We start from the raw sequence: 14,432 nt of genomic DNA on the forward strand, positions 1-14,432 counted from the left end.
AGATTTAGTCGAATGACATTTTTATATTTGGCTTCCATCTCCGGCGAATTAAGAGTCCTCAAGATACTTCAAATAATCCTCAGTCTAGTATCTGTCTTCTCCAGGAAAGGTGTGTGACCGTTTTGTATCCGGACAAGTACCGTTGAATATTTGACTACAGTGACTAATCGCGGATCGTCTATTTACGAGAATTACACTACTTAAACGTTAGTTGCATGACCATGCACCAAGCGCCAATCAGTGACTAGTTTTTGTCCACTTCGTGATAATTTTGTCGTGATGTCAGTGTTCTACATACAACTACGCTGAAAGCACATACTTTGATTGAAACTGCTAGAAAATGGCTCAAATGGCTCTAAGCACTATGGGACTTAACATCTGAGGTCATCAGTCCCCTAGACTTAGTACTACTTAAACCTAAGGACATCACACACATCCATGTCCGAGGCAGCATTCGAACCTGCGACCGTAGCAGCAGCGCGGTTCCGGACTGAAGCATCTAGAACCACTCGGCCACAGCGGCCGGCCAACTGCTAGTACAGTCGGCATAATATTCATACATCTTCCTGAATATGCGACCAAATCGATAAGGAGTGTTGTGGTTCTCAAATTATTTAAACTATTTAGACACCTCTTGCTTCAATAAACATGGCGAGCAATCATCGTGAATTGCTGTGTTTAATGATAATGTCTGCCGCTTATGCATACTACAGTGATATTTCAAAGAATTCTTAGAACTATACAATTCAGTGATAGCTGCAATATGGCCTGGAGCATTATCATAGATCATGCCAAACTGTTTTCAAACTGTAGAGTATTCTGCTGTCTAAAATGTTTTCACATACACCCGCATTCAATCTTCCATGGAAAACAACCACAGGCCATCACACCAACTCCACTGTATGTTCTTTTTTCACGTGCCGCAGTACAATCAGAGATATATCGTTTGACAGATATCTGTCCACATACGTCCATGTGAGAGCTAAATGCACCCTGAATCGCATCCCCCAATGCTTTCTTCCATCAGCACACAGAGCAATGACGGAGTTGTTTGCACCGCGTGCGTTCCCGTCACCAGTGGCTTTTAAGCAGAAGCATGGTATAGAAACTCGCGTACGGATAGTCCTATGGCATGGTTGGCTGAGAGACCCCGAGGGATAAGTTCAGCCTCCGAATTAAAACATCTTTACTTCTTTCGTGCACAGTCGCAACTTTCCTTCGCGAAGTACCAACGTTGTGTATTGAGGGTATATGATGAGTGAGTGAGTGTGGGTGGTGTGGTTGTTTCTGTTGTATGCCGGCCAAATACTAGCGATTAAAATTTTTCTACCGTCATAATTCCAGTCGTGGTTCATGGTGTGGGTTGCTGTAGTCATGTCCTAGTTCATGAACCACGGGCAACGTATGAGTGGCCAAGTAAGTGGTCCCGACAGTCGGGATACCAGTTACTTTGGAATAAGGCTGGGCATCTCGGACATATTCTGAATCGTGGTCACCTTTGTGCTCATACGGCAAAGACTACCAAATCCACCGGTTAGTCCCTCAGCCGTTAGGGGTAAAACCCAATGGGACTCCGGGCAAGTAAGGCTAGCAACCTGCTTCCCTGGTACTTTAAATACACTCCTGGAAATGGAAAAAAGAACACATTGACACCGGTGTGTCAGACCCACCATACTTGCTCCGGACACTGCGAGAGGGCTGTACAAGCAATGATCACACGCACGGCACAGCGGACACACCAGGAACCGCGGTGTTGGCCGTCGAATGGCGTTAGCTGCGCAGCATTTGTGCACCGCCGCCGTCAGTGTCAGCCAGTTTGCCGTGGCATACGGAGCTCCATCGCAGTCTTTAACACTGGTAGCATGCCGCGACAGCGTGGACGTGAACCGTATGTGCAGTTGACAGACTTTGAGCGAGGGCGTATAGTGGGCATGAGGGAGGCCAGGTGGACGTACCGCCGAATTGCTCAACACGTGGGGCGTGAGGTCTCCACAGTACATCGATGTTGTCGCCAGTGGTCGGCGGAAGGTGCACGTGCCCGTCGACCTGGGACCGGACCGCAGCGACGCACGGATGCACGCCAAGACCGTAGGATCCTACGCAGTGCCGTAGGGGACCGCACCGCCACTTCCCAGCAAATTAGGGACACTGTTGCTCCTGGGGTATCGGCGAGGACCATTCGCAACCGTCTCCATGAAGCTGGGCTACGGTCCCGCACACCGTTAGGCCGTCTTCCGCTCACGCCCCAACATCGTGCAGCCCGCCTCCAGTGGTGTCGCGACAGGCGTGAATGGAGGGACGAATGGAGACGTGTCGTCTTCAGCGATGAGAGTCGCTTCTGCCTTGGTGCCAATGATGGTCGTATGCGTGTTTGGCGCCGTGCAGGTGAGCGCCACAATCAGGACTGCATACGACCGAGGCACACAGGGCCAACACCCGGCATCATGGTGTGGGGAGCGATCTCCTACACTGGCCGTACACCACTGGTGATCGTCGAGGGGATACTGAATAGTGCACGGTACATCCAAACCGTCATCGAACCCATCGTTCTACCATTCCTAGACCAGCAAGGGAACTTGCTGTTCCAACAGGACAATGCACGTCCGCATGTATCCCGTGCCACCCAACGTGCTCTAGAAGGTGTAAGTCAACTACCCTGGCCAGCAAGATCTCCGGATCTGTCCCCCATTGAGCATGTTTGGGACTGGATGAAGTGTCGTCTCACGCGGTCTGCACGTCCAGCACGAACGCTGGTCCAACTGAGGCGCCAGGTGGAAATGGCATGGCAAGCCGTTCCACAGGACTACATCCAGCATCTCTACGATCGTCTCCATGGGAGAATAGCAGCCTGCATTGCTGCGAAAGGTGGATATACACTGTACTAGTGCCGACATTGTGCATGCTCTGTTGCCTGTGTCTATGTGCCTGTGGTTCTGTCAGTGTGATCATGTTATGTATCTGACCCCAGGAATGTGTCAATAAAGTTTCCCCTTCCTGGGACAATGAATTCACGGTGTTCTTATTTCAATTTCCAGGAGTGTATGATGCTGGCAACAATCAGAGCAAAATGTCTCGGACCTTTGGAGGTGACGGAGTCCCACCTCTAACTGACAAACCAGGGACTCCAAAGATACGACTTGGCAAACAAATGGTAATGAGATGGGGAGCTATTAATATCAATGGGGGCTACTCTGGGAAGAAGGTAGAGCTGGCAGAGGCTGCAAGTAAGATGAGGCTGGACGTTTTAGCTATTAGTGACATTCGGGTAAGGGGTGAGAAAGAAGAAGTAGTGGGAGAATACAAGGTCTACCTGTCAGGAGTCAAAGCAGGAATAGCACAATGGGGTGTAGGGCTTTACATCAGGAATGAAATGGAACCCAGCGTAGTTGCAATAAGGTATGTAAACGAACGACTGACGTGGATAGATTTGACAGTGTCTAGCAAGAAAATTAGGATTGTGTCAGTATATTCGCATTGTGAAGGGACAGATCAAGATAACATGGATAGTTTTTATGAGGCACTCAGTGATGTAGTTGTTAGAGTAAAGGACAAGGACAGTGTTCTGCTCATGGGTGATTTTAACGCCAGGATTGGAAATCGAACAGAAGGGTATGAAAAGGTTATGGGTAAATTTGGAGAGGATATGGAGGCCAACAGGAACGGGAAACAACTCTTGGATTTCTGTGCCAGTATGGGCTTAGTAATCGCAAACTCCTTTTTTAAACATAAGAACATTCACCGGTATACTTGGGAAGGCAGGGGAACCAGATCTGTCATTGACTATATAATAACAGATCAGGAATTCAGGAAGGCTGTGAGGGACACACGTGTATTCAGGGGATTCTTTGATGACACTGATCATTATTTAATCTGCAGTGAAATTGGGATTGTGAGGCCGAAAGTGCAGGAGGTAAGGTCCATATGTAGAAGGATAAGAGTGGAGAAACTTCAGGATAAGGTAATCAGGCACAAGTACATAACAGCGATCTCAGAAAGGTACCAGTTAGTTGAATGTAGTCAATTACAGTCATTGGAAAAGGAATGGACAAGGTACAGGGACACAGTACTAGAAGTGGCTAAAGAATGTCTTGGAACAGTAGTGTGTAAAAGTAGGATGAAGCAAACAGCTTGGTGGAATGATACAGTCAAGGCAGTCTGTAAAAGGAAAAAGAAGGCGTATCAAAAATGGCTACAAACCAGAACCCAGGTAGACAGAGAAAATTATGTTGAAGAAAGAAACAAAGCCAAACAGATAATTGCAGCATCCAAGAAGAAATCGTGGGAAGACTTTGGAAACAGGTTGGAGACTATGGGTCAAGCTGCTGGAAAACCATTCTGGAGTGTAATTAGCAGTCTTCGAAAGGGAGGTAAGAAGGAAATGACAAGTATTTTGGACAGGTCAGGAAAACTGCTGGTGAATCCTGTGGATGCCTTGGGCAGATGGAGGGAATATTTTGAAGAGTTGCTCAATGTAGGTGAAAATGCGATCAGTAATGTTTCAGATTTCGAGGTAGAATGGGATAGGAATGATGATGGAAATAGGATCACATTTGTGGAAGTGGAAAAAATGGTCAATAGATTGCAGTGCAATAAAGCGGCTGGGGTGGGTGAAATTAAGTCGGAACTCATCAAATACAGTGGAATGTCAGGTCTTAAATGGCTACACAGGATAATTGAAATGGCCTGGGAGTCGGGACAGGTCCCATCAGACTGGACAAAAGCAGTAATCACACCAATCTTTAAACATGGAAACAGAAAAGATTGTAACAACTATAGAGGTATCTCTTTAATCAGCGTTGTGGGTAAAATCTTCTCAGGTATTGTTGAAAGGAAAGTGCGAGTATTAGTTGAGGACCAAATGGATGAAAATCAGTGTGGGTTTAGGCCTCTTAGAGGTTGTCAGGACCAGATCTTTAGCTTACGGCAAATAATGGAGAAGTGTTATGAGTGGAACAGGGAACTGTATCTATGCTTTACAGATCTAGAAAAGGCATATGACCGGGTTCCTAGGAGGAAGTTATTGTCTGTTCTACAAGATTATGGAATAGGAGGCAAACTTTTGCAAGCAATTAAAGGTCATTACATGGATAGTCAGGCAGCAGTTAGAGTTGATGGTAAATTGAGTTCGTGGTTCAGAGTAGTTTTAGGGGTAAGACAAGGCTGCAACCTGTCTCCACTGTTGTTCATATTATTTATGGATCATATGTTGAAAACAATAGACTGGCTGGGTGAGATTAAGATATGTGAACACAAAATAAGCAGTCTTGCATATGCGGATGACTTAGTTGTGATGGCAGATTGGATTGAAAGTTTGCAAAGTAATATTTCAGAGCTAGATCAGAAATGTAAAGACTATGGTATGAAGATTAGCATCTCCAAAACGAAAGTAATGTCAGTGGGAAAGAAATATAAACGGATTGAGTGCCAAATAGGAGGAACAAAGTTAGAACAGGTGGACGGTTTCAAGTACTTAGGATGCATATTCTCACAGGATGGCAACATAGTGAAAGAACTGGAAGCGAGGTGTAGCAAAGCTAATGCAGTGAGTGCTCAGCTACGATCTACTCTCTTCTGCAAGAAGGAAGTCAGTACCAAGACTAAGTTATCTGTGCACCGTTCAATCTTTCGACCAACTTTGTTGTACGGGAGCGAAAGCTGGTTGGATTCAGGTTACCTTATCAACAAGGTTGAGGTTACGGATATGAAAGTAGCTAGGATGATTGCAGGTACTAGTAGATGGGAACAATGGCAGGAGGGTGTCCACAATGAGGAAATCAAAGAAAAACTGGGAATGAACTCTATAGATGTAGCAGTCAGGGCGAACAGGCTTAGATGGTGGGGTCATGTTACACGCATGGGAGAAGCAAGGTTACCCAAGAGACTCATGGATTCAGCAGTAGAGGGTAGGAGGAGTCGGGGCAGACCGAGGAGAAGGTACCCGGATTCGGTTAAGAATGATTTTGAAGTAATAGGTTTAACATCAGAAGAGGCACCAATGTTAGCACTGAATAGGGGATCATGGAGGAATTTTATAAGGGGGGCTATGCTCCAGACTGAACGCTGAAAGGCATAATCAGTCTTAAATGATGATAATGATGATGATAATTCCAGTCAATTATCTCCGAATCGAGAGCCACTGTAAAAGTGTGCGTTAACGACCTCAGCTACGGAGTCGGAAGACAACGTTTGCTCTCATTTTTTTACTAGAATCATCTTCTGAAATGCGTCTTCTGGAATAAGCCTGTAGTTTTATTTGAACTCTAGTGTGCTCTCTTTATTGTAGACAGACATTACGGATAGAAATACATAACATATCACAATGCATTACACGTACACTTCGTAAACAAACTTTGATCACGGCCGAGGACGAACATTCCATTGCACTGTTGAAAGCAGTAAATACATGTGCAAATTGTAATTGTAAAAGTCGTCTCCGGGTGCGTCTTCAGTAATGTTTTTGGCAAGAGACAATGTTAGCACGGTGCTTCCGGGATTCGGGGTACACACGCCGGCCTCGGATCGTATCTTACCGGCGGATTAACGACGAGGCCGGTGTGCTGGCCAGCCTGGATATGGTTTTTAGGCAGTTTCCCACATCCGACTAGATGAAGACCGGGCTGGTATGGACGTCCCGCCTCAGGTTTGCAAACCTTTCGAAAATGTTCTCGCACTATCACATGGGATAAAACTAGACGCAGACACATGGTGTACACAAATTCCGTACATGGGCCGGAGGGGGGGGGGGGGGGGGGGGAGGGGCGGCAACATAAGGGACAACCGACTACCCACTAACACTACCAAATCCAGAAAAACATACCAATCCCGTCAAAGACGCGGAATAATACCAGGAAATAGAAGAAGGGCGAAAATCCTATTTTATGAGCGTCTATTACGTCTTCAACAACACTTCGCAGTAAGTTACAACTGAATGGTCTATTTGGATAAATGTGGTACATACATATGGTCTTCCACATACATTTAGCAGTAATTTCAGTTTCCATCTGTCGTGTACCTTACCGAAAAGGTTTTTTAACACAAGTTAAGTGTTATAGTTCGCCAGAAGTTTGTGAATAATATCGTATAATATGGTTAAATATTTTTTATATTGTCATTAAATGATCTACAAGGCATTACTTGTAAAGTTGATTATAATCTCTGATTCACACTAGGAACTTTGTAAAGTGATGCGCTCGTTATTGTAAAACGAATGACAGACTACAAATGGTGAGTTTCGACGACCTGGGTAGAAGCCGAAGAGATGATCTCGTATTGGTAACGTATGTGTTTCTGTTGTCATGTGTTCCTTACATTTACAGATATGCCTCGTGAAATTGCTATCCCATGCACGCAAACTGCAGTTTGCACGTAAGAGGGACGGTACCTATAGTGAAGAGATCATCTTACTACGCCAACAATTTATGTACCGGAAGTTGATTCGTTTTAGATTTTAAGTTCCTCGCTATCATTTACAACTACTTCTGTTGAACTCGATAATCTTACTGAATTATATGCACCTTCCAAGCAGTTACGGAGTTTTCTGATATCTTATACCTCTTCCACGTTTTACTAAGGAAAGCTGACTTTTCTATCTTTAGTAAGCGTGAATATTATCGAAGGGCAATAGCTTCCTTTGGATACGAAATTGTTATTGTTACCACCTGTGCGTGTTACGTCTTGTCTTGTAACACACCTTCAGTGCATTTTTCAAAATAAACAACGACTGAGTTTTTTTTTTCTTTTTTGTTGTTGATCCCAAAAAAGACCAAAATAGAAGAACTGTCACCCGCAGATACGACCACAGACGAAAACAGTGGGTGATTAATTGAAAAAATCTCAGAAGATGCCAGACATAACCAGAAGAAAATTTTTGGGCTAACAAAAATCATCAGATGCATACTATGGCAAATTCTGGAATGAGATTTTCATTCCACAGTGCAGTGTGCCCTAATACGAGCGTTCCTCGCAGATTAAAAGTGAGTATCGGACCGAGACTCGAACTCGGGGCCTTAGCCCTTCGCGAGCGAGTGCTCGCTCAGCTATACAAGCACGACTCACGACCCGTAGGAGACGAGGTTCCGGCGGAAATAAAGCTGTGAAATACTTCACACAATAAAAACGGACGGAAGATTAGTGTTTAATGTCCCGTTGACACCGAGGTCATGTCCGCCCCTGGTAGCTGAGTGGTCAGCGCGACGGAATATCATACCTAACGGCCCGGGTTCGATTCCCGGCTGGGTCGGAGATTTTCTCCGCTCACGGACTAGGTGTTGTGTTGTCCTTATCTTCATCATTTCATCCCCATCGACAAGCAAGTCGCCGAAGTGGCGTCAACTCGAAAGACTTGCACCACGCGAACGATCTACCCGACGGGAAGCCCTAGCCACGCGCCATTGCCATTACCGAGGTCATTACAGACGGTGTGCAAGCTCTCAGATTGTTGCAAGAATGGGGAAAGAAATCGACCGAGTTCTTTTCTAAGGAACCATCGCGGCATCTCCCTTAAACGATCCAGGGAAATCACGACAAACCTACATTCGGTACGCTGAACGAGGGTTTGAACCACGTTCTCCTGAATGTTAGTCCAGTGTCTTACACTGCGCCATCTCGCTCGCCACACCAGGGATAGATGAGCATTTGCATCACAAGTTACGAAAGAGTCATGCATTACAAACGACAGAACATTAGCTTCATTGTCCAATGTAATAAATCTATTCATTAGCGACAGATTTCATAAAGAATGTGATGTGTAAAACGACAATATGTTTCCGACCAAGTTTCGATCTCCTGCTTAAGGCGAACAGTCATCTTAACCTTTAGCCCACTGGAACACGCCTCCAGCACCGACTCAAATTCGGACTGTCACCAATAACTTCCGAACATCAGCTAACAGCAACACTGGGGAATATATATGGTGGAGAACCTTGGCTTACTCTGGCGGTAGGAATATACATTAACTGAATTAAATTCACTGAAAAAATAGTAAAAATGGGTATGGAACGAACTGAATGCAGTGACATGAAATGTTATCGGTGAAATACGTTGAGAAATGCATTACATATGAAAACTTTTGCAAGACTGTGATTCGAAACCGAGTCGCCTGCCAATCGCGAGCAGTTACCTTGACCAATGACATGGCTGTCTACCCGAGGTCGCTCGCTTACACACGCCTGTGCCTGTGTGTGTGACTCGTAGGTAAGCCGGTTCGAATCCTGGTGCTGGATGAAATTTTCACTGCCAGTATTTGGCCGGCAGCGGGAGGAGAGTTCCTGATCACCTATCTTTGCGTCACTCTCCTGGATTAAATTACAAATCTCTCTACAAAGTCTCATGAAGTGAGGACATGTGACTGTCGATAGTGATCCGCCCGTCGGATGCGGAGGTTAAGTTCGGCGGTCTCCTCGGTGTTACTCCAGAAGACTAGCCTATGTGTCGGAACCGCGTTTCACCCCCTCCCTTCTCATATCATCATCATCATCATCATCATCGAATACGAACATAACACTACACTATACACTCATTCATTACACTCTACAATTACATATACGACACAATTCTGTGATACTCGCATGAAGAGGGGCCAATGAGCCTTTCCGGCGGGCGGCTTAAGCCATCCAGTGGACTTTCCCAGCCAACGATGCCATACGGGACTGCCCCTCGCGCCGGAGGTTCGAGTCCTCCCTCGGGCGTGTGTGTTTGTGTGTGTGTGTGTGTGTGTGTGTGTGTGTGTGTTTTGTTCTTAGCATAAGTTAGTTTAAGTAGAGTTTCAGTCGAGCGACCGATGACCTCGGCAGTTTAGTCCCTTAGGAATTCACACACATTTGAACATTAAGAGAGCGAAGTGGCGCAGTGGTTAGCACACACGACTCGCTTTCCGGAGGACGACGATTCAAATCCGCATTCGAGCATCCTGATTTAGCTTTTCCGTAATTTCCCTAAAAAAATGGCTCTGAGCACTATGGGACTTAACAGCTGCGGTCATCAGTCCCCTAGAACTTAGAACTAGTTAAACCTAACTAACCTAAGGATATCACACACATCCATGCCCGAGCAGGATTCGAACCTGCGACCGTAGCAATCGCGCGGTTCAGGACTGAGCGCCTAGAACCGCGAGACCACCGCGGCCTATTTCCCTAAATCGCCCAGGCAAACGCCGGGAGAGTTCCTTTGAAAGGGCAATGTTGATTTCCTTCCCTATCCTTTCGTAATCTCAACTTGTGCTCCGTCTCTAATCACCTCGATGTCGACGGGGTGTTATCCCTTAATCTTCCTTCCTTTTTTTTATTGTGTGAAGTATTTTAACTAGAGGCACTGAACTGTTTGTGTGGACATCAATGGTTGCAAATAATAACATGTCAGTTTCATGGCCAAAGGCAATTTCACCCGTACACAAGGCGTAAATTATTGTTTACGTTGGCCCATACGTACATGGTATTGCACACGATTTTCCACGAGACGCATGATTCACTACGCTGACTGCATTCTGCCATTTACAGCACGAACAATTATTTAGTCTAAAAAATAAGCAATCATTAATAACTTCATAACACAATAAATTTTAGAGGCTATGTCACGAGATACCGGGGTGTTCTATTTAATACATTTTTTGTCGTATCTCTTACGTGAAATATCGCGCCCACCATAAATTTTCGCAGAGCAAGCATGGTCTCAAAAAGGTATAAGACGCAAATGTCGCACGTTCCTATGTCCGGAAGAAGATGCCTCAGTCGAGATCTAGATGTCACTCAGCCATCTGTGGGCATACCGTGAGGCCCATTTCGATAATCCTGAACCGCTGCAGCACTTTACTTGATACAGACTGTTCACTTGATTATTAAGTACGAGTGTATGCCCTGTAACAATACTGAAGCACCGATATCGAAGTCTTGCCGGAAACATATTCTAACGAGAACTTGTGCTGTTGTGCTTCTGTTGACGTGACAAGTCTTACGATACACAACGATGCACTATGTGCACTGTTATATGGATACAGGTACACATGCGTTCAAAAGAATCCTAAGGAAACGTATGGCGTGGAACGTGGCACTATACAGCCCTTACTTCTACAGGACGTTGTCGACAACACATGTGCGAGCCCATAAGTTCTGCATCGTTGCGAGCAATTCCCTCGTATATCACATGTAAAAGAGATAACTGCACTGCAAAATGCTTTGCTAAACAAGCTGACAAATCTCGCTAAATTTTAGAAAAGCCTGCAGTCAAACCAGTTTTTTTTCGTATAGGAACAGTTCAGAGACGATGACTGATTGTATCAGCATGACAATGAACACCGTCCTAAAGCCGAACCGCGAGGCGATTGTTTGCAGACAATAACATTCCTTAAATGGACTGTCCTGCTCAGAGTCCCTACCTAAGCCCAATGGAACTCCTTTGGAATGAGTTCGAATGTCGACTCTGCTCCAGACTCCAGACTCCAGCGTCCAACATCACTATCTTCTCTCTTTTTCGGCTCTTGAGAAAGAATGGGCTGCCACTCCTCCACAGACATTGGCTCAAATGGCTCTGAGCACTATGGGACTTAACATCTGAAGTCATCAGTTCCCTAGAACTTAGAACTATTTAAACCTAACTAACCTAAGGACATCACACACATCCATGCCCGAGGCAGGATTCGAACCTGCGACCGTAGGGGTCGCGCGGTTCCAGACTGAAGCGCCTAGAACCGCTCGGCTACCACGGCCGGCTCCACAGACATTCCGACACGTCACTGAAAGTGTCTCCAGCAGAATCCAAGCCGTCATATTAATGTCAATTAATCAGTGTCAGGATGTTTTTGGTCAGATAGTGTATCTCACAGTAAGGCACACGGTGACCCTTTTCGAGCATGTTGCACACAGCCTCTGTGCTTTTTGGACATCTGAACTTCATGCAATCACGGCTACTATGAAATTCTTCAAAGGATTTGTAAAGTCTTTTCTGAGGGTGGTTATTTAGCAAAAGTGGAACGAAGCTATTCAAGGCATAACTGTTGAGTTAGGACTTTGCAAGAATCGTAAAAAAATTATCCAGCGAAAAAATTCCCATGAAATTTCCACTTATGCACAACACTGATCCTTTAAAAGCTCGCAGTTAACAAATTAGTCTGAGAATTTCGGAGCTGTCATTGTTTTAACGATAACGAATGTCCGTTTTTAAAATAACGAGATCGGCACATCTAGAGGAAATTTCTCGTTGCGTTGTACAGACCGCGCCGAGCTCGTGTGTATTAACAAAATCGAGCAATAAGAAGGGCTGTCCACAAACGCGACTGCAGCCAGTTGACGCCGAAAGACACTGTTCATATTTACTGTACAACGTGTCAACAGTATTCGTATGTATGCGATACGAAAGTTATTTCAGTAATTTTATATCTGTTTATTCTCGTTCATACATTTAAAAACACAATTAATAATCCACGGCGAAAGGACCAGTGAAGGAATTCACCTTCACTAGCCACAGCCACATTCTGAAAAATCAAATGCGACCACTGAACCTGTTTTCTTTTATTTCGCCAATGACTATTGCATTACACCGGTACAGTTCAGTAAGATCGCTTGATCTTCTTCTCACGAGGCCTCAGCCATTTAGAAGTTCAGATGAACGTTCAAAAACGAATCATCCGATTTTTAAAAAAAATCGTAACTATTATGTAATTTGAAATATGTGCGTGAACTACATACTGTCGGAAAGAGCAAATTCTGGAGTTTTACATATTTCCCGCTAGGATCTAAAGCTTGAAACCAATCGACATGGTACAGTCGTTTAGTAAGGAATGGATTTCACATCCTGGCATAACAACCTTTTTTCTCTTTTGTTGTAAGCGTTATCTACAAAATTACTTAAGGAAAATGGTGGGACTCCTCCTGTGAAAAGGACCCTGGCCGATTGATTTCCCTATCCTGCACAATTCTAGCTTGTGATTCGCCTGTAATGACCTCGTTGTCCACGACACGTTAATCCAAAAGACACGTTATTCAAAAAGACTCATCCGATTTGACGCGTCCGTATTTCTGAAATTGACAAACATATACAATGAACTTTGTTTATTGATGAACGGGAAACTCAATTTTTTTTTCATACCTGTCCAGCATGCTCCCCCTTGAGATTCAAGGCATATGTCAATGCGGTATTCAGGTTGTTCCCTCCCTGCAGCGAGCATGTCCTGAGTTACAGCTTCCACAGCTGCTGTTATGCGATGTCTGAATTCATTCATTGCTGTTGGTAACGGAGGCACATAAATACAGCCTTTTATAAACCCCCACAATAAATAATTACATACAGTCAGGTCCGGTGACCTTGGAGGCAGTAACGTAAGGCTAATCATGTGGTCCAGTGTGACCGAGCCAGCGTTCAGTAATCCTTCGATTTAAAAATTCCCGCACTTCCAGATGCCAGTATGGCGTTGCCCCATCCAGATGGTAAAAGAAGTCGTTCTTATCAGCCTTCAACTATGGGAAAAGAAATTCTCAAGCATATCGAGATATGTGGTTCCCGTAAAAATGTTCTCGGCAAAGAAGAATGGACCATATACCTTTTCCCGTGAAACTGCACAAAATACATTAAATTTTGGATAGTTCCTCTCATATTGTACAACTTTATGTGGTTGTTCCATACCCCAGATTCTCACTTTATGACGGTTCACCTTTCCATTTAAATGGAGTGTTGCCTCATCAGTAGGCACTAAGCGTGGAAGAAACCTGGCATCGTCCATCTTGCCAAGAACGAAATTACAGAACTCCACACGATGTTGTTTGTCACCTTCACAAAGAGCTTGCAGTAGCTGAATTGTGTATGGTTTCATGTGTAACTCACGCCAAACGTACATCGGGGGCATGTTGAGATGTCGACCTGCAAGGCGAACTAATTTCTGCGGGCTCCTTGTGAAACTATGGCGGATACGTTTGACGTTTTTGTCAGACACTCGGGGACGGCCCGGCGATTTGCCTTTACACAAACAACCTTTTTCTCGGAATTGTTCATGCCCTCGTGTTAGGTCCTGTGCTGTAGGGGGATCCACACCATACGTAGTACGAGCGTCACGCTGAACTGTTATTACTGACCTGCACTGCGCAAAACGTAGAACATCAAACTCTTTCTGTTGTCCCGACACCACTTATACTAGAAATGAAGTGGGCGCACACTTCAGACGGTAGGTATAAAAAACCGTAAGAAATGATCGTCCTCAAATAAATAAAAGGCGTGGTCGGCACTTGGATGGGTGACCATCCAGGCCGCCATGCGCTGTTGCCATTTTCCGGGGTGGACTCAGCCTCGGGATGCCAATTGAGGAGCTATTCGACCGAATAGTAGCGGAAGAATACCATCATAACGGCCGGGAGAGCGGTGTGCTGACCCCACGCCCCTCCAATCCTTATCCTCCACAGAGGATGACACGGCGGTCGGATGGTCCCAGTAGGCCACTCGTGGCCTGAAGA

General features: G+C 45.1%; 1 protein-coding gene across 1 annotated transcript in view; it reads right to left on the reverse strand.

Moving 5' to 3' along the window:
• The window catches only part of LOC126470638 (probable ATP-dependent RNA helicase DDX31), a 264,850-nt gene that overhangs the window by 229,712 nt on the left and 20,706 nt on the right, over positions 1 to 14,432 (reverse strand). The window lies entirely within an intron of this gene.

This window comes from Schistocerca serialis, chromosome 3 (assembly GCF_023864345.2).
Source record: "Schistocerca serialis cubense isolate TAMUIC-IGC-003099 chromosome 3, iqSchSeri2.2, whole genome shotgun sequence".
Taxonomy (NCBI): Eukaryota; Metazoa; Arthropoda; class Insecta; order Orthoptera; family Acrididae; genus Schistocerca; species Schistocerca serialis.